Genomic DNA, 26559 nt, shown 5'->3' on the forward strand with positions numbered 1-26559 from the left:
GAGAGCGAGGGGACTGACGTATAAATAAGAATTTTGATCGGGTCGCTCGAGTGGAAGGAATCCCCGAAAAGACGAGGTGGTAGAGAGGCTGGTAGAGCAGCAAAATGGAAATTGGCGGAGAGAGAGAGAGAGAGAGAGATTTTTATCGACGATGTGCGAGGACGAGCAATGGAGGCTTATCAGTTGCGCTGTATCATATCTACGCGATATTCAGATGGTAAGCTTCGGCTGCTGTCGATAGTACGCGTTGATAGCACGACGGAGAGCAGTCTCGCGTTATTATATATATATATATATATATATATATATATATAGTTGATAGTTGTAGACTACACTAGCGTACCTTATTAGAGCGAGCCGATCGAAATTCAACGGTCCGTGTATAGCTCCGTCGATCGATCGCTACGAGCCACGAGTGGCGTCGATCTTGGAAGCAGCCTGGCTGACTCGCGTTTACACACACACACACACACACACACACGCGCGCATGCACATGAAGAAACACCCACAGACGGACAGGGACACGGAAACAAAGAGAGAAGGCGCTACATTCACACACACAATGAGCCACGTACCCGCGCGAACGCGTGAATAGAGTTAATCAGATATAATAATTATGTAAGCATTAACATTTTCGTACTGAGCAGCACCGTCTGTCGCGTCTCTTTATACGTAATGTACGTACTTCTTAAATAATACTATTTACCTTTTCTCCTTCCTCCCGCAGGGAGGAACCTCGCGAAGCGTTTTTTACGCTCCCGATCGGGTTCCCTTTTGCTGTTCCGTCGTCCTAGGTCGTCCCTATTTTCTCACTTTCCATAATAATCATGTCTCGGTCTCCAGCATCTCTCAAAGGAACAAAAATATTCTCTGTATAGGTGGACGCGCGCGCGTTTACTCTTTCTCTATGCTATCATGATATATACATATAGATGACGATACCTATGTATAACGTGTACAAGATTTATCTCGATCGCTTCGAGTTTCTCTTTCTCTCTCTCTCTCTCTCTCTCTCTCTCCCTCTCCCTCTCCCTCTGTCCATCGAAGCTTTCAAAGACTGATCGGATCGCGAGAGGAAAAATAACGGCACGGCTCGGATAAGCTTCTTGTTTGGCGCGGATCGATCGGAAGGATACGCCGAGGGAACGCGATCCATCCGGAAGGGGGACAGAGTCTACGATATATATATATATATATATATGTAAGGAATAATTGCAAGTTTCTTGGTCGGATCCCACACGACGCGATTACCGAGAGACGGAAGCAGCTATGGAGAACCCGCGACGGCGCGCCGACTGATACGTTTTCGAATGGTTAATAATACTTATAGCGAAATTAAGAGATACATATTATTCTGCCGATTAACGAGTAAGTGCGTAGAATTCGTTTAATTGTAGATAACACGTACACAGTCACGTACGCGCGCGCGCGAGTGCAACTTATACATACTATACCGCCTCCCATTCTCACCCACACACTCACTACACATCTACAGGAACATCGACACACACTAATGTCGCAACACGTAAACACGCGCACGCATGTTGCAATTAGACGTTATTATCGCAATTTGGAGTTAAATTTTATAATATATAATATATAAAAAAAATATATATATATGATAAATAAAAGTTGACGGATAATATAAAGTTATATACGTATAGTATACATATACTGTATATACGCATGTATATGTATATTATATCTAATATCGAAGGAGGTCGTACTTTTTTGAGGCTCACGTGGATCGCATAATCTTTTTGCATAATAGTAATGATAATATATATATTTATATATATATATATATATATATATATTAATAATAACGATGACGATGCCGACGAGAGACGATAACGAATAATGATGATGACATTGCTACGAAGAGAAGAGTATCGTTCATTGATATATTGGATCTTGTTCTTCTTCTACTTCTTCTTCTTCTTCTTTTGATCGTCAAGAAATTTCTCAAGATCGTCTCCAGTGTAACTGAGAGTAACAAATAAACTCATCATATATTCCTTGCATTATAATAGAGTACATATTATATATACGTGAATCGTTATAAAATGCCATAGGCAATTGTTTTCCTTTAGTTACAGCATTGAAAAGTTAAGTTTGTTAATTAAAAGTATATTATATATATATATATATATATATATATATATATATATATATACACATATAATTCAGTGATCTGTGATCGAATGTATCGTGTAGTTTATTTGATTATCGATATACACAGAAGAGAGTTGAGGAATAATTCAAGAATCAAAGGTTCGGGAGCGCGAGAGGATGCGTATATACATATACGTGTGCTCGAGCGCGCGCAACCCTTGGTCGTGGAGTTATTTTCTCGTGCTGTACCTGTGGTGTGTTAAATTGAAATTAGCGCGAAATAACGGAAAATTTAACCATTGTTATTACAGTGAATTCGTACTTATATATGCTTGTTTCTTATACATATAGTATACATTATAAATAGTATATGAGTATGTATACGGGTTTTTGCGAGCCTGATAGCTGAACCACGTTTCCTCGAAAAACAACGATGTACCTTGTGCGCACATACGACGTGTGCGCGTAATCGCCTCGAATTTCATTGTATATTAAGTAAAGACGAGAGACTATGCTGCGCGTAGGCTATAAATGGTATCGTTGCGGTCCGCGCGATGGTCAGCCGTGCGTTCGCAAAATGGCAGAGAAATACATTAATTAAATAAGTCGCGAGGGATATAAAGCTAGTGCTATAAGGAAAACCTTTCGTTCAAATTTCAAACAAGTGTACCGCTTTTTAACGATAATCATTCGCGCGTCAGGCGCAAGAACAAATCGTGCATGGGCTGAACTTGTCTGCAGATCGTTTGTGGGTAAACGGTAGCAGCGGCGGCGGCGGCGGCAGCAGCAGCAGCAGCAACAACATAAACAATAGGAGAAACAACAGCAGCGGAAGAGAAACATTTCCACCGAAGGAAGACAAAAGTCATGATCGTTCACACATTGTAGTATACCTTCGAAACATGAAAAATTATTAATCCTTTGCGGTCCGAGCTCTATATGCTTTCCTCGGACTTTGACTTTGACTCACTTACACGAGAACGATAATAATAATGAGAGAAACACGCGTGTTCATGGGTGCCGGCAGGATCTGCCGATAACCGCGATATTTCTATATCTACTACTATTGCATAGAGTGTAGAAAATCTTACCTTCTTTCCCTCTCTCCTAATCCTCTTCCTCTTCCTATCCCTCATCCACATCCACATCCTCATCCTACTCCGCTAACTTCAACAACCCCGGAATACAAGTATATGCTATAATCCTGTAGCCAGGATTATAAAGTGATTGTGATATTTGAAAGTAACGAGTTATTTAGTAATTTAATTATTTTATCAACGTAGAATTTCCTTCTATCTCTATATACATATACGTATGTTATTGTTGCTTCCTCTCCGTACATCTCTCTCCACAGTTCCATCTTTCCACCACATGTGAAATCTTGAAAGTTTCGTAATGTTCTGACGGTGCCTGTGCACACCGCGTAATTTTTTGTTGGCGGGGGGGGGGGGAGGGAGAACACGTTTTCGTCCCGTTAGCATCTCTAGGGTCATTGAGTATCTGCGCGAATTGCATTGAGAGGATCTTCGAGCGGTCGGTTCAGGAACGAATTCAGCAGAAACAGCAGTTTATGGGAAGAACAACATAATCGCAAACAAAACAAGCAAACAAAAAAAAATGAAAAAACAGAAATAAATAAACACCAACAATGTGTTCTCGCCGACGTGCACTATCACGCGCTCGTCGCGATCAATTGTGATGAGGATCTCAGTATACTCGCTGTGAGAATCGCGCAAAAAAATATGGAAAGAAGGGAAACAACAATATAATACTTGAGTGAGAAACAGAGAGAGAGAGAGAGAGAGAGAGAGAGAGTGAGTGAGGGAGAGAAGGCGGGAGGGGGAAGAAGCACGCGCGTTCGCACAGGGAGAAATTGGAGAATAGAGAGGACAAGTAAACCGAGACGGTATACTATAGATAAAAATAGAAGGTAAACGAAGCGACAAGCCGCTTTCCAGTGGCACGATTCTCTCATTCTATTGCGTTACCGACTAAATTTAGATTAAAGTCACGTGTTATTCCTTTAATAAATCGATATACTAGTGAATCTGTTACTATCGAGCCTCCGACGGAATTTCCAACTGTTTTCGTATGCGTGAGAAGGCAAACCGATAGACAAATCGGTACATAACGTTGTTGCACGATTAAATTAAATGTTGATCGATTGTTATGACTTTTCAAAAGAGACTCGCGACTTGGGCGTTCGCGTTAGAAATAACGATTATTGAGTAAATGAGAAAGAGAAACGCTCGTACTACTGGAAAACGCCTTCGTGTAGTCAGGATATAATTCACACAAGTTGCAAACACCCTACTGTACGACTGTTGCTTCATTTCGCTTAGATTAGCGATTTTAGGGTAAAGGATATCGCGATTACGCAAATTCATAAGGTATCTTTTAATTCGGATATACAATAAACATATTGCTATATGAAATTATCGTATTAAGATATCTATGTATTAATTTTGTTATTGACCGCCTTGTAGTTAAATTACAACAACAAGAAAAAAATGAAACTTTAATTAAGATATGCCCATACCTGTAAAAAAAAAAACGAGGGCGACGATTTCTATCATTTCTTATGTTTTATTTAAGCTCTACCAGGAGAAGGATATGCACCATGAGCCACCACCACCAGCAACAATATAATATATTATAAAGACGGGTGCTCCAAATTAATCCGTTACGTGTGAGAGACTCATTTTTCGGAGAAATAACAATTTTATCTTTATATTTATTTTTTGAGAAGAGCGAATCTATGTACAGACAGTAATAATGTGTTTATCTTACAAGCTTTTCTATTAATTTACTAGAAATAATAAAGATATAGTAATGATATTGTTATATACATACATTAATATTATTGTTTTAATAATTATTTAACTGCAGATTATTTGCAGATAATCAAGCACCTTTTATAGTATCTGTATCCCGAGCATTGGAACAGTGAAAAGTATACAGAATAATTAAGCTCCATGTTGTTATTTCACTTTTTACATTTACAAGTCATTTATCCACGGACGTTCAAAGCTACATTTTTAATCAATTTCATCATAAACATCTATATCTTTACGTTGACAATAAGAAATAAGATTGATCAGTTTTAACTACGATACACATTGTAGTTAAAATAACTTACTCTAATGCATGAGGACCTAAAAGTATCTTCTTGGTCTCTTCAAGTTCACATTCAAAGTATTCAGTTTAGTAGGTAAGTATTTATGTTACTCCTAGTATCAATTGGGATGATAAATATAAGATGCATTTTTCACAAGCTATATCATACTGATTGTTTATAATGGGTAGTGTTATTGCTGTTGAATAAAATTAAATGAATTAAAACATAGAAGAAATTTAACAAGTATTTGTGACAAAGCTATGTGAGTATTATCAAAAGATTATTATCATCAACTTAAGTGAAAACAATATATATTTGCAATGTATAAAGAACATTAATTTTCATAATTGTAGAAAGTAGAACACTTTCTTTAAACCTTTTGAGATTCAGAATTACTGCTAGCAAGACATACAAAAGTTTACCCTTTTACGGTAATATTTCTAATTCAAGCAATAAACAATTAACAAAATATCAAGATAAATAACAATTACATAATCAGTGATAAATATTGAATGATAACAACTTAAAAAAATTTATAACTTGCTAACTTTAAGTGGTTTGACTCTGTAATGAAATAATTAATAAAATATATTATCGACTGCAGACAGCTAAAGCGAGAGAATGTTGAATAAAATTAAAAAATATATACACTGCTTTTAAACAAAATTAATATAAAGAATTCAAGTAATCGCGCTTCAAGTAAAGGTGCTCTAACAGTTTTTTTAAAATAGGAAAGATCCAAGATGGCAGATGCGCGGCGCGAGCCTATCTCTCTCCCCCGCTGTATCATGTACCTATGTATGTATGTACTTTCCCTAGTGCTGTGCTGTGTTCCTTTCCGACCATCCGACCTAATCACTCCGTGTCTCGGCTCTAACAGAATTGAGCAATGAGAGATTGAGAGCACTAGCACGTCTTATATATGTATGTACATACCCTTCCGACTGCCGAGTGCTTGTCGCTGATTGGCTGGATTCTGACTGGCTGACAGTGGCGCTGTACAGAAAGCTACCTCGATGTTGATTGGCTGGCGAGAACGGCTGCGTTCAGAGAATGACCGCTACGGTACTGTGGCGCGCGTAAGGTAAGGTAATTTCAGGGTTCACAGTAGTTCACACGAAGCTTCGCAAGGATTCCACCCCCACCCACCACCCACCACCCGACGCCAACTGTGAAAAGCGCGCCAATTTCTCATTTCTAACGGTCGTATCGTCCGTAGTATAATTTTCCTATAGCGTAGTATCCTTAGGATACTACGCTACAGTTTCTGTTCCCTGCGGGATACTACGCTATAGTTTCTGTTCACTGCGGGATCCTACGCTACAGTTTCTGTCCTTGCGGGATACAACCAATGCCAGGTATGGCTTTTTCTAATGTTTCGATGCATTTAGGAACTGCTTTAAAAAGACACCAGCGCTCTTACTATGTAGTACTAATACGCGCGCCTATGTATAACTCATCCTCGCTTATCTCGTATATACACAATGGGAAATTAAATCATATGTAGCTCAGGCATCAGATAGTGTAGTAATGAATTAAATAATATAATTCAACCCGGGAAAGAAAACTATAGTATAATTAACGGGAATCCATATACCGACATTACAGGGCGAAAACTATTTCGCATGCAGCGTCGTCATTTGTTGACGGATTGTAAAGTTATTACAGGTTTTTGGGAATGCCAGAAGCTTATCTACTAAGTTACGTTAGGAAAATTAACAAAAAATGAAAAAAAATTTTTGTTTAAATAAATATATTAACATTATTGAGAAACAACAATTAAATCGCAAAATCCCCCAACGTACTTTACTAGATAATGTTCATACGTTTCCAAAAAGTCCACAAAAATGCAAATCTGTCAAGAAATGACGATGCTGCATGCAAAATAAATAATTGAAGAATTTCGTGTTGGCGACTTCCCGAACACGAAATTCTTCCATTATTTATTTTGCATGCAGCATCGTCATTTCTTGACAGATTTGCATTTTTGTGGACTTTTTGGAAACGTATGAACATTATCTAGTAAAGTACATTGGGGGATTTTGCGATTTAAATGTTGTTTCTCAATAATGTTAATATATTTATTTAAACAAAAAATTTTTTTCATTTTTTTTTAATTTTCCTAACGTAACTTAGTAGATAAGCTTCTGGCATTTCCAAAAACCTGTAATAACTTTACAATCCGTCAACAAATGACGACGCTGCATGCGAAATAGTTTTCGCCCTGTAATGTTGGTATATGGATTCCCGTTAAGGTGTGGTGTGCTCTTGGCACTTCTACAAGATTCCCAAAGATCAGAAAATTAATTCGAATCATTTACTAATCGGAAGGGATCTTGTAGAAGTGAGCCCCCCCACCACGACAAGGTGGCACACCGTCGGGGAGGGAGGCGGCGCCGCCTCACCTGAAACAAAAAGAAAACAAAAATATACTTGAAAAAACGAGTATTTAACCCGAAATGTGGAAGGATTTACAAAGAAAATATTTCCACATTTCAGATTCTAATTAGGAATTTCAAAGACAGACAAAGATATAAATTAATAAAGCATGCTAAAAAAAGTGAATGAATAGAGAAACTAACTAAATTGTTACTTCTTTCCAGCGGTTAGTTGAGAAGCTTCCTCCTCTCGAGCGTGAATGTTAATTCACACAAAGGTCAACCAGATCTTGACTGATACTCTCCTCAGTGACTAATTACCCTTACATTCTTTGTCCCTTGGTGTGGATCCGAGTTGTCACACGAAGAACTACTACGTCGAGGAAACGATTTACACATCAATAAAGATGGACCCCTATTAGGTGAACTTAATGAGCCAACGTCGAGAGTCCACAAGGACAAAGTAAGTAAGGGTTGATAGTCGCTGAAGGAGGATCAGCCCGAGCCAGTTGACACTCGAGAGTCCACTTCTCAATAAACACCTGTACTTGAATTAACAATGAATGAAAATAATAAGATTAAATTTATCTATCCTTGAAATTATTTAAATAAATGTGGACTTAAGTAAACGGACTGGTAATTAAGCCCTACTCGTTGACAGCCTTATCCTACAAGAGTCCTTCCTAAAACATAAAATAAATTAAACAAGTATGAGAAATAAAAAAATAAATTATTTGCCAGTACGTCCTCTCCCGATGATGTCCCGATTCCAAGTGAGGGTTTGACTTGGTCCAACCCAGGATGGCAATGGCGCATGATTAGTGTTGGATTTATGTCGATATTGGGAAAATGCGGTCACTATCCATGGCTCTCTCCCGCTCCAACTGAAACAGAAAGAAAACAAAAATAAAATTGAAAAAACGAGTATTCAACCCGAAATGTGGAAGGATTTTCAAGGAAAATATTTCCACATTTCAGATTCTAATTGGGAATTTCAAGGACAGACAAAGATATAAATTAATGAAGCATGCTACAAAAAGTGAATGAACAGAGAAGCTAACGAAATTGTTACATCTTTCCAGCGGTTAGTTGAGAAGCTTCCTCCTCTCGAGCGTGAATGTTAATTCACACAAAGGTCGACCAGATCACGGCTGATACTCTCCTCAGTGACTAATAACCCTTACTTTCTTTGTCCCTTGGTGTGGATCCGAGTTGTCACACGAAGAACTACTACGTCGAGGAAACGATTTACACATCAATAAAGATGGACCCCTATTAGGTGAACTTAATGAGCCAACATCGAGAGTCCACAAGGACAAAGTAAGTAAGAGTTGATAGTCACTGAAGGAGGATCAGCCCGAGCCAGTTGACACTCGAGAGTCCACTTCTCAATAAACACCTGTACTTGAATTAACAATGAATGAAAATAATAAGATTAAATTTATCTATCCTTGAAATTATTTAAATAAATGTGGACTTAAGTAAACGGAGAGTGTTTACTTCCTACTCCTTGGTAGCCTTGTCCTACAAGCGTCCTTCCTAAAACATAAAATAAATTAAACAAGTATGAGAAATAAGAAAAGAATGTATTTGCCTGTACGTCTTCCTCCAACGACGGCTCGATTCCGAATGATGGTTTGACTCACTCCAACCCAGGATGGTAATGGCGCATGATTGGTGTCGATTCGTTATAGGGTTTATGTCGTTATTGGATACGAGGTCACTATCCATGGTCCTCTAGCGCTCGACCTGAAACAAACAAAAAAATTAGAATAAATTTGGAAAAAAACGAGAATTCAACCCGAAATGTGGAAGTATTTTCAAGGAAAATATTCCCACATTTCAGATTCTAATTAGGAATTTCAAAGACAGACAAAGATATAAATTAATAAAGCATGCTACAAAAAGTGAATGAAAACAGAAGCTAACGAAATTGTTACTTCTTTCCAGCGGTTAATTGAAAAGCTTCCTCCTCTCGAGCGTGAATGTTAATTCACACAAAGGTCAACCAGATCATGACTGATACTCTCCTCAGTGACTAATTACCCTTACTTTCTTTGTCCCTTGGTGTGGATCCGAGTTGTCACACGAAGAACTACTACGTCGAGGAAACGATTTACACATCAATAAAGATGGACCCCTATTAGGTGAACTTATTGAGCCAACGTCGAGAGTCCACAAGGACAAAGTAAGTAAGGGTTGATAGTCGCTGAAGGAGGATCAGCCCGAGCCAGTTGACACTCGAGAGTCCACTTCTCAATAAACACCTGTACTTGAATTAACAATGAATGAAAATAATAAGATTAAATTTATCTATCCTTGAAATTATTTAAATAAATGTGGACTTAAGTAAACGGACTGGTAATTAAGCCCTACTCGTTGACAGCCTTGTCCTACAAGAGTCCTTCCTAAAACATAAAATAAATTAAACAAGTATGAGAAATAAAAAAATAAATTATTTGCCAGTACGTCCTCTCCCGATGATGTCCCGATTCCAAGTGAGGGTTTGACTTGGTCCAACCCAGGATGGCAATGGCGCATGATTAGTGTTGGATTTATGTCGATATTGGGAAAATGCGGTCACTATCCATGGCTCTCTCCCGCTCCAACTGAAACAGAAAGAAAACAAAAATAAAATTGAAAAAACGAGTATTCAACCCGAAATGTGGAAGGATTTTCAAGGAAAATATTTCCACATTTCAGATTCTAATTGGGAATTTCAAGGACAGACAAAGATATAAATTAATGAAGCATGCTACAAAAAGTGAATGAACAGAGAAGCTAACGAAATTGTTACATCTTTCCAGCGGTTAGTTGAGAAGCTTCCTCCTCTCGAGCGTGAATGTTAATTCACACAAAGGTCGACCAGATCACGGCTGATACTCTCCTCAGTGACTAATAACCCTTACTTTCTTTGTCCCTTGGTGTGGATCCGAGTTGTCACACGAAGAACTACTACGTCGAGGAAACGATTTACACATCAATAAAGATGGACCCCTATTAGGTGAACTTAATGAGCCAACATCGAGAGTCCACAAGGACAAAGTGAGTAAGAGTTGATAGTCACTGAAGGAGGATCAGCCCGAGCCAGTTGACACTCGAGAGTCCACTTCTCAATAAACACCTGTACTTGAATTAACAATGAATGAAAATAATAAGATTAAATTTATCTATCCTTGAAATTATTTAAATAAATGTGGACTTAAGTAAACGGAGAGTGTTTACTTCCTACTCCTTGGTAGCCTTGTCCTACAAGCGTCCTTCCTAAAACATAAAATAAATTAAACAAGTATGAGAAATAAGAAAAGAATGTATTTGCCTGTACGTCTTCCTCCAACGACGGCTCGATTCCGAATGATGGTTTGACTCACTCCAACCCAGGATGGTAATGGCGCATGATTGGTGTCGATTCGTTATAGGGTTTATGTCGTTATTGGATACGGGGTCACTATCCATGGTCCTCTAGCGCTCGACCTGAAACAAACAAAAAAATTAGAATAAATTTGGAAAAAAACGAGAATTCAACCCGAAATGTGGAAGTATTTTCAAGGAAAATATTCCCACATTTCAGATTCTAATTAGGAATTTCAAAGACAGACAAAGATATAAATTAATAAAGCATGCTACAAAAAGTGAATGAAAACAGAAGCTAACGAAATTGTTACTTCTTTCCAGCGGTTAATTGAAAAGCTTCCTCCTCTCGAGCGTGAATGTTAATTCACACAAAGGTCAACCAGATCATGACTGATACTCTCCTCAGTGACTAATTACCCTTACTTTCTTTGTCCCTTGGTGTGGATCCGAGTTGTCACACGAAGAACTACTACGTCGAGGAAACGATTTACACATCAATAAAGATGGACCCCTATTAGGTGAACTTATTGAGCCAACGTCGAGAGTCCACAAGGACAAAGTAAGTAAGGGTTGATAGTCGCTGAAGGAGGATCAGCCCGAGCCAGTTGACACTCGAGAGTCCACTTCTCAATAAACACCTGTACTTGAATTAACAATGAATGAAAATAATAAGATTAAATTTATCTATCCTTGAAATTATTTAAATAAATGTGGACTTAAGTAAACGGACAGGTAATTAAGCCTTACTCGTTGACAGCCTTGCCCTATACTTGTCCCTCTTAAAACTTAAAAAAATTAAGCAAGTATGAAAAGTAGAAAAATAATTAGGATATTTGTCAGTACGTCCTCCTCTGATGACGGTTTGACTCCAAATAATGGTTTGTCTTTCTCCAACTGATGGAGAAAAGGGTACAGGGTTGGTATGAATTCCATATCGAATATATATCGATATTGGACTGTTTTGCCACTAGGAATAGTCCGCTTCCACTCCACCTGAAAATAAGAAATGTTAATAAAATTTGAAAAAACGAGTATTTAACCTGAAATATGGAAGGTTTTTCAAACAAAATATTTCCATATTTCATTTTATAATTTGGAATTTCAAGAACTGGCAAAAATGGTATTTAATACGAAGATTCTACCAAAAACATACGATTTTAAAAAAAAAGGGAAAATGGTATTTGATTCTAGTTATTAATTGAGATGCATCTTTCTCTCGAGAGAGTGAACGTTAATTCAATTAAGATGTGCCTTTATTAGTTGAACTGGACGTGTGGGAAGATAGAATCTCCGTGGAAAATGAAGTTGAGGTGATTCCCTTTATTTTAAAAGGAATTAAGAAACCTGAAAATGATACCCTACCTAATACCGAAAACTATAATGACTATCTAATTCACAAAGCTAAAGAGCCTACATATAACGCCAATCTAAACCTAATGAAAAACAGAAAATAAGCGCAAAATAGAAATAGACGATACGGAGGATCTGAAAAACATTAAAAACAAAACAAGAAATGATTTTAACCGAAGAATGGCCAACTGTAACCTACTGATAGGTTTTTGGTCATTCTTTAGTTAATAAAAAAAATTTCCACGGTTTTACCCGTGGGACTCACTCATTCAGCGAATTCCCAGCCATAATTCATACATATTCTGCGATAATACCGAAGATGGGAATGGTGATGTTGATGGCGATGATAATGGCGTTTATGATGACGATGGAGATGAGGACGCTGACGTTATGCACTCGCGAAAAAATGATTTTTAAGGTACACTTCTCGCGACAACCGCACTACGCGACGAGCAGCTCACGACTGACACTACGAGACTCGGATTATTCAAAAGGCACTACGCGACGCGATTTCTTTTTAACGAACACTACGCGAGAGAACCGCACTACGCGACGAGCACTACACAACTGACACATCGAGACTTAGATTTTTAAAGTATCAGTGCGCTACGCGATTTCTTTTTAACGTACACTACCGGGACAACCGCACTACGCGACGAGCAGTTCACGACTGACACTACAGACTCGGATTTTTGAAGCAGCTGTGCGCTACGCGATTTCTTTTTAACGAACACTACGCGAGAGAACCGCACTACGCGACGAGCACTACACAACTGACACATCGAGACTTGGATTTTTAAAGTAGCAGTGCGCTACGCGATTACTTTTTAACGTACACTACCGGGACAACCGCACTACGCGACGAGCAGTTCACGACTGACACTACAGACTCGGATTTTTGAAGCAGCTGTGCGCTACGGGATTTCTTTTTAACGAACACTACGCAGGAGAACCGCACTACGCGACGAGCACTTCACAACTGACACTTCGAGACTTGGATTTTTAAAGTAGCAGTGCGCTACGCGATTACTTTTTAACGTACACTACCGGGACAACCGCACTACGCGACGAGCAGTTCACAACTGACACTACAGACTCGGATTTTTAAATCAGCAGTGCGCTACGCGATTTCTTTTTAACGAACACTACGCAGGAGAACCGCACTACGCGACGAGCACTTCACAACTGACACTTCGAGACTTGGATTTTTAAAGTAGCAGTGCGCTACGCGATTACTTTTTAACGTACACTACCGGGACAACCGCACTACGCGACGAGCAGTTCACGACTGACACTACAGACTCGGATTTTTAAAGTAGCATTGCGCTACGCTATTTCCTTTTAACGAACACTACGCGAGAGAACCGCACTACGCGACGAGCACCACACAACTGACACATCGAGACTTGGATTTTTAAAGTAGCAGTGCGCTACGCGATTTCTTTTTAACGTACACTACCGGGACAACCGCACTACGCGACGAGCAGTTCACGACTGACACTACAGACTCGGATTTTTGAAGCAGCTGTGCGCTACGCGATTTCTTTTTAACGAACACTACGCAGGAGAACCGCACTACGCGACGAGCAGTTCACGACTGACACTACAGACTCGGATTTTTAAAGTAGCATTGCGCTACGCGATTTCTTTTTAACGAACACTACGCGAGAGAACCGCATTACGCGACGAGCACTACACAACTGACACTTCGAGACATGGATTTTTAAAGTAGCAGTGCGCTACGCGATTTCTTTTTAACGTACACTACCGGGACAACCGCACTACGCGACGAGCAGTTCACGACTGACACTACAGACTCGGATTTTTGAAGCAGCTGTGCGCTACGCGATTTCTTTTTAACGAACACTACGCGAGAGAACCGCACTACGCGACGAGCACTTCACAACTGACACTTCGAGACTTGGATTTTTAAAGTAGCAGTGCGCTACGCGATTACTTTTTAACGTACACTACCGGGACAACCGCACTACGCGACGAGCAGTTCACAACTGACACTACAGACTCGGATTTTTAAATCAGCAGTGCGCTACGCGATTTCTTTTTAACGAACACTACGCAGGAGAACCGCACTACGCGACGAGCACTTCACAACTGACACTTCGAGACTTGGATTTTTAAAGTAGCAGTGCGCTACGCGATTACTTTTTAACGTACACTACCGGGACAACCGCACTACGCGACGAGCAGTTCACAACTGACACTACAGACTCGGATTTTTAAATCAGCAGTGCGCTACGCGATTTCTTTTTAACGAACACTACGCAGGAGAACCGCACTACGCGACGAGCACTTCACAACTGACACTTCGAGACTTGGATTTTTAAAGTAGCAGTGCGCTACGCGATTACTTTTTAACGTACACTACCGGGACAACCGCACTACGCGACGAGCAGTTCACGACTGACACTACAGACTCGGATTTTTAAAGTAGCATTGCGCTACGCGATTTCTTTTTAACGAACACTACGCGAGAGAACCGCACTACGCGACGAGCACCACACAACTGACACATCGAGACTTGGATTTTTAAAGTAGCAGTGCGCTACGCGATTTCTTTTTAACGTACACTACCGGGACAACCGCACTACGCGACGAGCAGTTCACGACTGACACTACAGACTCGGATTTTTAAAGTAGCATTGCGCTACGCGATTTCTTTTTAACGAACACTACGCGAGAGAACCGCATTACGCGACGAGCACTACACAACTGACACTTCGAGACTTGGATTTTTAAAGTAGCAGTGCGCTACGCGATTTCTTTTTAACGTACACTACCGGGACAACCGCACTACGCGACGAGCAGTTCACGACTGACACTACAGACTCGGATTTTTGAAGCAGCTGTGCGCTACGCGATTTCTTTTTAACGAACACTACGCGAGAGAACCGCACTACGCGACGAGCACTACACAACTGACACTTCGAGACTTGGATTTTTAAAGTAGCAGTGCGCTACGCGATTTCTTTTTAACGTACACTACCGGGACAACCGCACTACGCGACGAGCAGTTCACGACTGACACTACAGACTCGGATTTTTGAAGCAGCTGTGCGCTACGCGATTTCTTTTTAACGAACACTACGCGAGAGAACCGCACTACGCGACGAGCACTTCACAACTGACACTTCGAGACTTGGATTTTTAAAGTAGCAGTGCGCTACGCGATTACTTTTTAACGTACACTACCGGGACAACCGCACTACGCGACGAGCAGTTCACAACTGACACTACAGACTCGGATTTTTAAATCAGCAGTGCGCTACGCGATTTCTTTTTAACGTACACTACGCAGGAAAACCGCACTACGCGACGAGCAGTTCACGACTGACACATCGAGACTCGGATTTTTAAAGTAGCAGTGCGCTACGCGATTTCTTTTAAACGTACACTACCGGGACAACCGCACTACGCGACGAGCAGTTCACGACTGACACTACAGACTCGGATTTTTGAAGCAGCTGTGCGCTACGGGATTTCTTTTTAACGAACACTACGCAGGAGAACCGCACTACGCGACGAGCAGTTCACGACTGACACTACAGACTCGGATTTTCAAAGTAGCATTGCGCTACGCGATTTCTTTTTAACGAACACTACGCGAGAGAACCGCACTACGCGACGAGCACCACACAACTGACACATCGAGACTTGGATTTTTAAAGTAGCAGTGCGCTACGCGATTTCTTTTTAACGAACACTACGCGAGAGAACCGCATTACGCGACGAGCACTACACAACTGACACTTCGAGACTTGGATTTTTAAAGTAGCAGTGCGCTACGCGATTTCTTCTTAACGTACACTACCGGGACAACCGCACTACGCGACGAGCAGTTCACGACTGACACTACAGACTCGGATTTTTGAAGCAGCTGTGCGCTACGCGATTTCTTTTTAACGAACACTACGCAAGAGAACCGCACTACGCGACGAGCAGTTCACGACTGACACTACAGACTCGGATTTTTGAAGCAGCTGTGCGCTACGCGATTTCTTTTTAACGAACACTACGCGAGAGAACCGCACTACGCGACGAGCACTTCACAACTGACACTTCGAGACTTGGATTTTTAAAGTAGCAGTGCGCTACGCGATTACTTTTTAACGTACACTACCGGGACAACCGCACTACGCGACGAGTAGTTCACGACTGACACTACAGACTCGGATTTTTAAATCAGCAGTGCGCTACGCGATTTCTTTTTAACGTACACTACGCAGGAAAACCGCACTACGCGACGAGCAGTTCACGACTGACACTACAGACTCGGATTTTTAAAGTAGCAGTGCGCTACGCGATTTCTTTTAAACGTACACTACCGGGACAACCGCACTACGCGACGAGCAGTTCACGACTGACACTACAGACTCGGATTTTTGAAGCAGCTGTGCGCTACGCGATTTCTTTTTAACGAACACTACGCAGGAGAACCGCACTACGCGACGAGCACTTCACGACTGACACTAAAAGACTCGGATTTTTCAAACTGCACTACACTAGCGACAGAATATGCAGTTTATCTCTCCTATGTTTTCACTTGTCGCTTGTCGCTCGTCGCTAGCAGCGACATATTCTGAGGCGGGTTCTGAATGTAGGAACGAAGGAAACGGGTAATCGCTAGCAGCAATCGCATAATGGTTTCTTAGGGGTAGTGACTGTGGTGTCGTGTTATGGTGTATGACATTTGAATTTAATTTGCATGTATAAAAAAATTGTGAATATTCAAATAATAATCAAAAGTAATGAGGTATGCACATATATTGAATGAGGAATTAATAAAGGTTTCATATATATTTGAAATGAATGTGTTTTCTTAAATCCTTGTTATGAAAATATTTCCTTCATTTTCCTATATAGCATGAGAGGATGAAAATTATATAGTTCATATATCAGAAAATAATAATTTACATTAGTAAAGTTATAATTATCCTTAGTTTGATAATTTTATTAGTAAAATTCATTGTTGCTACATGTTACTTATAATAAAACTTAATTGAATTTATTTTGTAATAAAAATGTTACAATTTAAGATTCTGTTTTTAGTAAGAAATCTGTACAGGGTGAGGAGCTTAAACCGCCCCAAAACATTAGTAGAAAAAGATGCATATCTTTTTAACTATAAGAGATATTCAATTTTTTTATATGACCTTTGCGAAAGCAAATAACAAGAGGATTCGAGAATGTCCTATGCACAAATTGAATATCTTTTATAATTAAAGAGATACTCGTCTTTCCGCATCTATATTCTAGGGCGGTATAACAGCTTCACTCTGTATATATGCCGTATTATTTTACAAGCAAAGCCTGTTTTTTGGGTTAATTATATTCAACGTTTTTTATATATTAATTACAATAATTATTCATTATATTATTTTAGCTTCATATGTATCGGCTTGCTATAATTGTGACAAATGTATTTTCAATTTGAATTTCCATCCATTTTTCAAATTTAAAATTCACACGATCCGCCTGTTCCGTTCCGTTGAATACATAGTATACAGAGCAGCGATACAGGCGATACGGGCGATACTAGCGATGTCGCTGAAAAGTTGGATAAATTCAACTTTATTTCAGTGTCGCAGAAAGTGTATACTTTATCCCACGTGACCATTTGTCGCTAGCGACGAGCGACAAGTGAAATCGTACCTTTAATGGCCAAAACACGTCCGAAAGCAGAGATGAAACGGGAGATTGCTCATGCCAGGTCCCGAGGCAATCCCTACCGGTAGGCGGCGCTGGTGTTGGCAAACGCGTGTCTCAGGTCCATCTAACCCCTAACGCCATCTATCGGAAGAGACCACGAAGCACGAGCGTTAAGCTTAGAATAGGGTAAAACCAGAGATGAAACGGGAGATTGCTCATGGCATTGTCCTAAAATAATCCTTGCCGGTAGGCGGCGCTGATGTTTGTTAGAAGTTGAAAATTCCATAAAACCACTAACGTCATCTGTCGGACGCGAATGGAAAGCACTTTGTTAGGCACACACACCATTACTGTGGTGCGAATGCGTGTGCAACCTCCTTCGGTTACCATCGCTCAGCTTCGGACATCTTCGCTATACATCGAGTTCGAGAGAGAACGGCATAGTTTTATCGGATCTCTCTCTCCCTCTCGATCTAACTTTCGTTTAGCCGAAGAGCCGAGTAAAATTCCTTTTCGTCCTGCTAGGCCAGGCGATAGAGCATTTTTGCATGACATAAATACTAACAGCAAACCGCCTGTGCGATTATATAGAAGGGGGTGCGTAGATTAATGGCTATTTTAAATCTCTATTGACTGGCCTATTGAGGCTTCTGCTCTTAATCGTTGCAAGCATTAACACACACACATGCGTGCAACTACGTTAATTATTAATTATCAACATATTATAATTCTTCGCAGGGTCAAAACTATTCTTAAATTTAAAATTTCTATGAAAGAATGACAAAAATATATTTTTCTAGGAAGGTAATTTTTTCGAGGTACCTTCTCTCCTCTAGATCCATTGCTTTTTGCTAAATCAGGGGCACCTCGCGAAGGCTATTGCAATGGTCTTGAACGGAGCAGAGGCTATGTTTGTTCCTTTTTGCTTGATTTAAGTTTTAATTTATTTTTAATATACAAATAATTCATATATATTTAGAAAGAAAAAGGCAAAAACGAACAAAACTCATTGCGCGTAACTCCGTTCCTGAGCATGTTTGCTCTTACCCCCTGGAAGGGAGGGGAAGGGTAATAAAATTTGGAAATGGGAACCTGAAAAAGAAAGCCTACCTATCACCGAAAGCTATAACGCCTACCTATAGTACGCAAAGCTAAAAAGCCTACCTATATCGAAAAGCTAAACCTGAAAGAAAATACACACGCACGCAAAATATGATAACGCAATTGAAGAACCTGAAAAGAAAACACACGCACGCAAAATATAATAACGTAAACGAAGAACCTGAAAAGAAAACACACGCACGCAAAATATAATAACGTAAACGAAGAACCTGAAAAGAAAACACACGCACGCAAAATATAATAACGTAAACGAAGAACCTGAAATGAAAACACACGCACGCAAAATATATTAACGCAACGAAGAACCTGAAAGAAAAAAACACACGCACGCAAAATATAATAACGCAATGAGAACCTGAAAAGAAATCCTGCCTAACACCGAAAGCTATAATGCCTACCTAAAACGCAAAGCTAGGGGGCCTACCTATATCGGAAAGCTAAACCTGAAAACACAAGAAAAAAAGAAAAATATGGTTTTAACCGAAGAAGGACCGATTGGAAGCTACCGGTAGCTTCTCTCGGTCATTCTTAGGTTAAATAAATAAAATCCACAGTTTTACCCGTGGGACTCACTCGTTCGGCGAAAATCCAACGATGGTCGAGCTGCAGTCTGCGGGAGATGACGACGATGACGGAAACGGCACTCCCGATATTTAAATAATTGTATTATTTCGACGCGGCGCGACGCGCACTTTTTAAACGAGACTACATACGCGACGCGGATATTTAAACAAATTAAAAATCGCGGACGCGGAAGATTAAAAATTGCACTCGCGACGCGAAAGTTTCAAACTGTACTGCGAAAAATCGGGTTTAAAAATTCACTCCGCGACGCGGACGTTCGATTCGCGCACTTACACCTCAAAGTGAGGTCGCCCACTATAACAAAAAGAAACAAAAAGAACTCCATGTTATTAAATTCTATCTATTTGATTGTAATTGGATGTTTATTTCTAGCTTGAAAAGAAAAATAATGTACTTACAGGCTATGAGAGTCCTTGAGGCTGTTGCCCTTGGCCGCTGCATCCACCAAAACGATGCACTACCACAACACTCGCGCCGCGCACTGTCTTTATTTTCGATTTTTTTTCGAACGTAAATACTTTAATTTTAATCACACTATGCATATTTCACTATTGTATTCATTTAATTAAACCCGCACTGCGAAAAATATCCTCAATTAATGAATCATTTTTCATTATAACAATGGTTAAGTTTCGTTAATATAACAAATAAATTCATCGATTTAATAACGAATAGTTCATTACGTACTAAACTATTCGTTAAATGAATCAATGTATTTCTTATATTAACTCACTTTTTTCATTCTTATAACAAAAACTTGTTCAATTATTTCAGTATTTTATGTGGGGTATAATTAAAGAATCACAATAATAAAACTACACTTGTGTGATTAAAATAAAGTATCTTTAATTATTATTATTCGCGAATAATTAACTGGTTGTCGATGATTACGACGAAAAAAAAACCGGCGCGCGCGATTCACCGACAACCACCACGTGTAGATTCGGAAACTGAACTGCCACTTTTGACAAGCAACGTGCTCGTCCAGAAGTGACGTAATCGAATCTGATTGGCTGGAGATTTGGCTACGCCAATCAGTGCGATTACTGACTTTCGGTTTGGATGATTTAAAGATGGGAGCCATTTTGGATTTAAAATGGCGACTGCTGATTAATTATCTGCATTTTTATAACCAATCAGCGATCAGCATTCTAAATTCAGCAAACAATTAAGCATTAAGCGTGTTTAGACAGCTTAGCACTGTGATAGCGCTGCTTAAAATTAAAATGCGCCATGATTGATCTCGAATTAACAGAATTGACCAATCATAATATAGCGTTAAGGTATTTGGATTGCTAATAAAAATGATTTTCTTAAAATGAAACCAGGCTAGCAATTGGCTAGTTTTACTGGCAAGTCCATTTAGGCAGACACTATGCAAAAAGTATCAGGCAAACGCCGCATAAAGCTAAAATTATTCTTAATTTTGTGGCTTGTCCTTTCATAGAATGAAAAAAGGCCTATTTATTCTTAAAGGGATCCTTCAGGCTCTCGTCGTAAGCCGCAATAATGAAAAGATGAAACGACTTGAATGTTAATCTACACATAACGTCGTATCATTGCCCAAAAGTTTCAACTTAATAGGTGCTTTCGAGGATTCCCTTAAAAATAGACAGAAAATAAATTTTATACATAGGCCAGGCGATAGAGCATTTTTGCATGACATAAATACTAACAGCAAACCGCCTGTGCGATTATATAGAAGGGGGTGCGTAGATTAATGGGTATATGTTTTTCACTCGAGTTTCGTGTCCGGCTAATTGTTACAAACCATTTAATGCCAAAAAATCGCATTTTTTTCAGTTTTTTGCTTGTAACTTTTTATCTAATGGAGCAATCTTAATGCCCCCGCGAAATAAAATGTAGAGCATTAAAATACGAAGAGATTGCCGGGTCAAAAGTCCTGATCGGATAATTAGCAGCGGGGAAAAATCGGAAAAACCGGAAAATTAGGCGTTTTTTCAAAAATTCATAACTCGGCCATTTTTTGAGCTGGAGCACCGGGCTTTTGGGAAAAAGTAGAGAATTGTAGGTAGTTTATGTGTGCAAAACCCTATTACTGTGAAACAATTACTTTAGTCATAGCAGCAGTTTGAATTTTCGAGAGCGCGATTTTCGAGCGAGGCTGTATGAAATTCTGTTGGGGTGATTTTAATTTTGAAACCAGATTTGAAAAGTTGACATCGTGCCCTACAAAACTGCAATTTCAGTTTTTCGATAAAATGCTTGTAAGTGGGTGAAAAAGCTACGTAAAGTCGGCGAAAAACGGCCGAGCGCGCATATATCTTCCCCGCCGCCGCCGGTCGGTCCTCCACTCCTCGACCGCGCGAGCGCGCTCGGCCGTTTTTCGCCGACTTTACGTAGCTTTTTCACCCACTTACAAGCATTTTATCGAAAAACTGAAATTGCAGTTTTGTAGGGCACGATGTCAACTTTTCAAATCTGGTTTCAAAATTAAAATCACCCCAACAGAATTTCATACAGCCTCGCTCGAAAATCGCGCTCTCGAAAATTCAAACTGCTGCTATGACTAAAGTAATTGTTTCACAGTAATAGGGTTTTGCACACATAAACTACCTACAATTCTCTACTTTTTCCCAAAAGCCCGGTGCTCCAGCTCAAAAAATGGCCGAGTTATGAATTTTTGAAAAAACGCCTAATTTTCCGGTTTTTCCGATTTTTCCCCGCTGCTAATTATCCGATCAGGACTTTTGACCCGGCAATCTCTTCGTATTTTAATGCTCTACATTTTATTTCGCGGGGGCATTAAGATTGCTCCATTAGATAAAAAGTTACAAGCAAAAAACTGAAAAAAATGCGATTTTTTGGCATTAAATGGTTTATAACAATTAGCCGGACACGAAACTCGAGTGAAAAACATATACCCATTAATCTACGCACCCCCTTCTATATAATCGCACAGGCGGTTTGCTGTTAGTATTTATGTCATGCAAAAATGCTCTATCGCCTGGCCTATGTATAAAATTTATTTTCTGTCTATTTTTAAGGGAATCCTCGAAAGCACCTATTAAGTTGAAACTTTTGGGCAATGATACGACGTTATGTGTAGATTAACATTCAAGTCGTTTCATCTTTTCATTATTGCGGCTTACGACGAGAGCCTGAAGGATCCCTTTAAGAATAAATAGGCCTTTTTTCATTCTATGAAAGGACAAGCCACAAAATTAAGAATAATTTTAGCTTTATGCGGCGTTTGCCTGATACTTTTTGCATAGTGTCTGCCTAAATGGACTTGCCAGTAAAACTAGCCAATTGCTAGCCTGGTTTCATTTTAAGAAAATCATTTTTATTAGCAATCCAAATACCTTAACGCTATATTATGATTGGTCAATTCTGTTAATTCGAGATCAATCATGGCGCATTTTAATTTTAAGCAGCGCTATCACAGTGCTAAGCTGTCTAAACACGCTTAATGCTTAATTGTTTGCTGAATTTAGAATGCTGATCGCTGATTGGTTATAAAAATGCAGATAATTAATCAGCAGTCGCCATTTTAAATCCAAAATGGCTCCCATCTTTAAATCATCCAAACCGAAAGTCAGTAATCGCACTGATTGGCGTAGCCAAATCTCCAGCCAATCAGATTCGATTACGTCACTTCTGGACGAGCACGTTGCTTGTCAAAAGTGGCAGTTCAGTTTCCGAATCTACACGTGGTGGTTGTCGGTGAATCGCGCGCGCCGGTTTTTTTTTCGTCGTAATCATCGACAACCAGTTAATTATTCGCGAATAATAATAATTAAAGATACTTTATTTTAATCACACAAGTGTAGTTTTATTATTGTGATTCTTTAATTATACCCCACATAAAATACTGAAATAATTGAACAAGTTTTTGTTATAAGAATGAAAAAAGTGAGTTAATATAAGAAATACATTGATTCATTTAACGAATAGTTTAGTACGTAATGAACTATTCGTTATTAAATCGATGAATTTATTTGTTATATTAACGAAACTTAACCATTGTTATAATGAAAAATGATTCATTAATTGAGGATATTTTTCGCAGTGCGGGTTTAATTAAATGAATACAATAGTGAAATATGCATAGTGTGATTAAAATTAAAGTATTTACGTTCGAAAAAAAATCGAAAATAAAGACAGTGCGCGGCGCGAGTGTTGTGGTAGTGCATCGTTTTGGTGGATGCAGCGGCCAAGGGCAACAGCCTCAAGGACTCTCATAGCCTGTAAGTACATTATTTTTCTTTTCAAGCTAGAAATAAACATCCAATTACAATCAAATAGATAGAATTTAATAACATGGAGTTCTTTTTGTTTCTTTTTGTTATAGTGGGCGACCTCACTTTGAGGTGTAAGTGCGCGAATCGAACGTCCGCGTCGCGGAGTGAATTTTTAAACCCGATTTTTCGCAGTACAGTTTGAAACTTTCGCGTCGCGAGTGCAATTTTTAATCTTCCGCGTCCGCGATTTTTAATTTGTTTAAATATCCGCGTCGCGTATGTAGTCTCGTTTAAAAAGTGCGCGTCGCGCCGCGTCGAAATAATACAATTATTTAAATATCGGGAGTGCCGTTTCCGTCATCGTCGTCATCTCCCGCAGACTGCAGCTCGACCATCGTTGGATTTTCGCCGAACGAGTGAGTCCCACGGGTAAAACTGTGGATTTTATTTATTTAACCTAAGAATGACCGAGAGAAGCTACCGGTAGCTTCCAATCGGTCCTTCTTCGGTTAAAACCATATTTTTCTTTTTTTCTTGTGTTTTCAGGTTTAGCTTTCCGATATAGGTAGGCCCCCTAGCTTTGCGTTTTAGGTAGGCATTATAGCTTTCGGTGTTAGGCAGGATTTCTTTTCAGGTTCTCATTGCGTTATTATATTTTGCGTGCGTGTGTTTTTTTCTTTCAGGTTCTTCGTTGCGTTAATATATTTTGCGTGCGTGTGTTTTCATTTCAGGTTCTTCGTTTACGTTATTATATTTTGCGTGCGTGTGTTTTCTTTTCAGGTTCTTCGTTTACGTTATTATATTTTGCGTGCGTGTGTTTTCTTTTCAGGTTCTTCGTTTACGTTATTATATTTTGCGTGCGTGTGTTTTCTTTTCAGGTTCTTCAATTGCGTTATCATATTTTGCGTGCGTGTGTATTTTCTTTCAGGTTTAGCTTTTCGATATAGGTAGGCTTTTTAGCTTTGCGTACTATAGGTAGGCGTTATAGCTTTCGGTGATAGGTAGGCTTTCTTTTTCAGGTTCCCATTTCCAAATTTTATTACCCTTCCCCTCCCTTCCAGGGGGTAAGAGCAAACATGCTCAGGAACGGAGTTACGCGCAATGAGTTTTGTTCGTTTTTGCCTTTTTCTTTCTAAATATATATGAATTATTTGTATATTAAAAATAAATTAAAACTTAAATCAAGCAAAAAGGAACAAACATAGCCTCTGCTCCGTTCAAGACCATTGCAATAGCCTTCGCGAGGTGCCCCTGATTTAGCAAAAAGCAATGGATCTAGAGGAGAGAAGGTACCTCGAAAAAATTACCTTCCTAGAAAAATATATTTTTGTCATTCTTTCATAGAAATTTTAAATTTAAGAATAGTTTTGACCCTGCGAAGAATTATAATATGTTGATAATTAATAATTAACGTAGTTGCACGCATGTGTGTGTGTTAATGCTTGCAACGATTAAGAGCAGAAGCCTCAATAGGCCAGTCAATAGAGATTTAAAATAGCCATTAATCTACGCACCCCCTTCTATATAATCGCACAGGCGGTTTGCTGTTAGTATTTATGTCATGCAAAAATGCTCTATCGCCTGGCCTAGCAGGACGAAAAGGAATTTTACTCGGCTCTTCGGCTAAACGAAAGTTAGATCGAGAGGGAGAGAGAGATCCGATAAAACTATGCCGTTCTCTCTCGAACTCGATGTATAGCGAAGATGTCCGAAGCTGAGCGATGGTAACCGAAGGAGGTTGCACACGCATTCGCACCACAGTAATGGTGTGTGTGCCTAACAAAGTGCTTTCCATTCGCGTCCGACAGATGACGTTAGTGGTTTTATGGAATTTTCAACTTCTAACAAACATCAGCGCCGCCTACCGGCAAGGATTATTTTAGGACAATGCCATGAGCAATCTCCCGTTTCATCTCTGGTAAAACATATATGCATTGTTGCCAGAAAGCGGAATAAAGAGAGCGGAGATATTTTCTCGGACCTCTCTGTCTTTCTCGCTGTTAGCTTCTAGCAGAAGAGTCGAGGCAAAATCTTTCCGTTTCGCTTTGCCGAAAATCTACCAATATTCGATGTCATTTATATTTGCAGGCCAATGCCTTTATACATGATTTTTTCAGCATATTTATTTATGAGCACTGACTTATTTAAATCAATAATAAATTAAGGAAATGCGTAATTGTTATATAATAATTATTTTAACTATAATTTCATCGTTTATTTCGCTTATTTCCGTAAAATCTGAATTTCTTTAGTTTATTATTGATTATTGTAAGTCAATGGCCATTAAAAAAAATTTAATCTTAAAAAAAAAAAGAAAAGTACCGTTCAGGAATCGAACCCGGACCCACAAATCGCCACGCGATTACCTTACCGCCTAGACCACGAGGCTTCTTCAGTGCACCGTAAACAGATAGTCTTTTTAAGGGCTTGAAATCTTCTTTTAAACCATATAAATAAACGAGCAACCGACAGCTTTATTCATTATTATTCTGTCATAATGGTACACAAATTAAGGAATAATTATATTTTGAATAGTTTTCAAAAGCTTTTCCAATAGCCAAGAACGAAGATAAATAATCAACGCTCGCAGTTTCCGTTCTTGGTTATTGGAAAAGCTTTTGAAAATCTACATTATATAATTATTCTTTAATTTGTGTACCATTAT

General features: G+C 39.3%; 1 long non-coding RNA gene across 1 annotated transcript; it reads right to left on the reverse strand.

The window, feature by feature from the left end:
* Window positions 1–69: 69 nt before the first annotated feature.
* Window positions 70–6003, reverse strand: LOC136779609 (uncharacterized). Its single transcript, XR_010823609.1, has 3 exons — window positions 5782–6003; window positions 5255–5429; window positions 70–5182 (listed from the first exon to the last, which is right to left on the reverse strand). It is a non-coding gene; the product is annotated as an uncharacterized lncRNA (long non-coding RNA).
* Between the last annotated feature and the right edge of the window lie 20556 nt (window positions 6004–26559).

The sequence above is a fragment of the Prorops nasuta genome, unplaced genomic scaffold (assembly GCF_024137725.1).
Source record: "Prorops nasuta isolate Cenicafe-Biocafe unplaced genomic scaffold, Cenicafe_Pnas_1.2 PNAS00017, whole genome shotgun sequence".
Lineage (NCBI taxonomy): Eukaryota > Metazoa > Arthropoda > Insecta > Hymenoptera > Bethylidae > Prorops > Prorops nasuta.